Below are 2,529 nucleotides of genomic sequence, written 5' to 3' on the forward strand. Positions count from 1 at the left end.
AACTGTTAAAGTCACCAGACAATCTCTAGCCTCCTCCCTCCCAGTTCTACGATTATGTGGATTATGTATTGCCATGATTTGCCATTAAATGGCAAGAACCTAGACTTTAATCATGTCATTCATCAAGGGGATCATTTATAATTTTTAAAAAAACAAACATGGCTAAGGAATGGTCTCCACGACTACAAATTGATGCTAAATTACATATAAAAAAGGGGTTACCCTGTCCTAAGAGTAAGATCTGTCCCATTATGGTCTCCAATCTTGATAAGCTGGAAAGGGTGGTGAACTCTGGAAGATAAATGCATGCGAGTAATTGTAAGTTTCAATATCCAAATTGAAACTAATAACAAGCAAAGATGAAATTCTCTTTATGAAAAACTTAGGGAAGACCACATGGAGACGCTTATCTTTGTATTATCAAATGACTGAAAAGACAGGAAAAAAATGAGAGCTTGCAAAAGAATTTAATATGATTTCCCTCGGAGTTCCTACTTCCTGCCCCATTATTGTCGCAATTTCCAAGTCGTCAACTGCTCATCATATGCCTTTCATCAAGTCAACGCACAAATATTTATGAATTCCATGCATGGCATGTAAAAGGAAAGAGATCTCTTGAGCAAACAAAATGGAATCAAGAAATTTATTCTCCTTGAACTGGATGAAATTCCAAAGCATCATTAATAAGAACCACCAATATTTGCTACTGTTACGTCAAAGATATTTGCATACTTTTTATTGCACTAAGTTTACTCCCTAGTAATAGGCTTAATCATAAAGGTTTGATATAATGGGAGGGTTATTAGAAAGGAAATCCTGATGATAAGGCAAGCATTAACAACTAAGCAATACAGACAGACAATAAGGCATATTAAACGCATATTCATGCAATTGAACATGTTTGCCGAAATGGTTAGCCAACATTATAGACATAGGAATTAAACAGCCAAATATGCAATTACCCTTCGATCCATCATTTACTTACTACGTATAGACACAAGATATTACTATACCAATATTACAATAAATATAAACATTCAGCAACAAGCAAGGTAAAGGATATAGAAAATTCTACTCAGTAATAAGGGATCATAAATTCCTATATGCTGTACCTTTTATCATAAATCAATGCATCAAACCAAGAATAGAGAAATAGTGTAAAAATTAAGTAGAAATTAGGAAGAAACTTACTTTATTCTCAAGTAACTCGCAGGAATTTGAGGTAGTGGTGCATCTTTGTCCCTGAATCAGTAGTCCAAATATAGTAAATAAATAACCAAAACAAAAAAATACAGGATAACTTTATGCATTAAAATTCAAGCTTCAAGGCTAAGCATTCTCACTGGTCTTCGGAAGCTACTAATGAGAGCCATATTGGACCAGTTCTTTCTTTCATTTTAGCACTGTTTGCATCCAGCACAGCTTGGGGTGATATGCTTGATTCATCCAAAACAGGTTCGTTTTTTGGCGATCACTGCACAATTTATTGGCTTTTGCTGTATCTGTAGAAGTGGGATCTGTGACGATCTTTTCATCCTCAACTTTTAACGTCCGTTTAATGTCCTTAATTTTGGATCTTTGTACTTGAGTGTCATTCTCATTTATTTGAATAGGTTCCTGTTTAGCATCACAGCCTTGCATGTTGGACTCGAGAGATTTACTCCTACTTGCAACCTCCACCAAGCAATTCAAAGGTTTCCAAAGATCCAATTTTGCTTCCCAACGTTCAGCCCCATTATTTTTCTGCTTATTAGGAACAGATTGGCTTGCATCATGAGGGGACAGGTTCTACACCAATCAAATACACAAGAATGATAATATAAGTAAAGTAATGCAAAAACAACCAGGGAAAACAAATTTGCACAAAAACACTGAATGTTAGAAGAAAGGGACATGGAATCATCTATGACAAGAACGAAAAGAGCCTAATTGTATCTCCTACCTGTCTAGTAGTCTGAGTAACCTTGTTTGAGGCCCCAGGGGAGCTTGAACTCTCTGGATGATCTTCCACCGAATCTTCCTCTTTTACAATGGGTTTTTCAATGGAAAGACTAGTGAAGCGCAGAGCACTAGCCTTTCTTGTAGGCTTTGTTCTTCTGCCTCTCATAGTTGCCTGTGTTGATACTCTGGGGGTGCTGACAACCAAAAGATGAAAGTGATCTTTCCTTTCTTCTAGCTGGTCACGGTTCGGAGGCGAGAACTTCTGGTGCCTTTGCCTTTGTTTTTCTTCAAAGGGAAAATTTTAGCCCTTAAATCTTGCAAACTGTGGTCTGGCCTGGTGGTCAAGAAACAAGGACAGCAACTTGGCATGCAACAGGCCACAAGAGAACCCCTATTTCGGAACCATCCATATGAAGCCTTCCAGGAAAGCTTAAAAAAGTAGACTGTTTCTATTACTATAAAGAAATAGGTAATTAAATCACTGATAAAGATAGAAAAGAATTCATTATGTTTCCTCATAAGCTATAGTTCATATTCTTTATCATAATGACAAGTTACTGATACGCAGGATTGAGTGCTTAAGTGTTC

The 2,529-nt window shown here is 36.7% G+C and overlaps 1 pseudogene; it reads right to left on the bottom strand.

Moving 5' to 3' along the window:
- Window positions 1-465: 465 nt before the first annotated feature.
- LOC114720780 (E3 ubiquitin protein ligase DRIP1-like) lies at window positions 466-2,310 on the bottom strand (annotated as a pseudogene).
- Window positions 2,311-2,529: the final 219 nt, after the last annotated feature.

The sequence above is a fragment of the Neltuma alba genome, unplaced genomic scaffold, assembly GCF_004799145.2.
Source record: "Neltuma alba isolate B1F8T4 unplaced genomic scaffold, ASM479914v2 tig00011998_pilon, whole genome shotgun sequence".
Lineage (NCBI taxonomy): Eukaryota > Viridiplantae > Streptophyta > Magnoliopsida > Fabales > Fabaceae > Neltuma > Neltuma alba.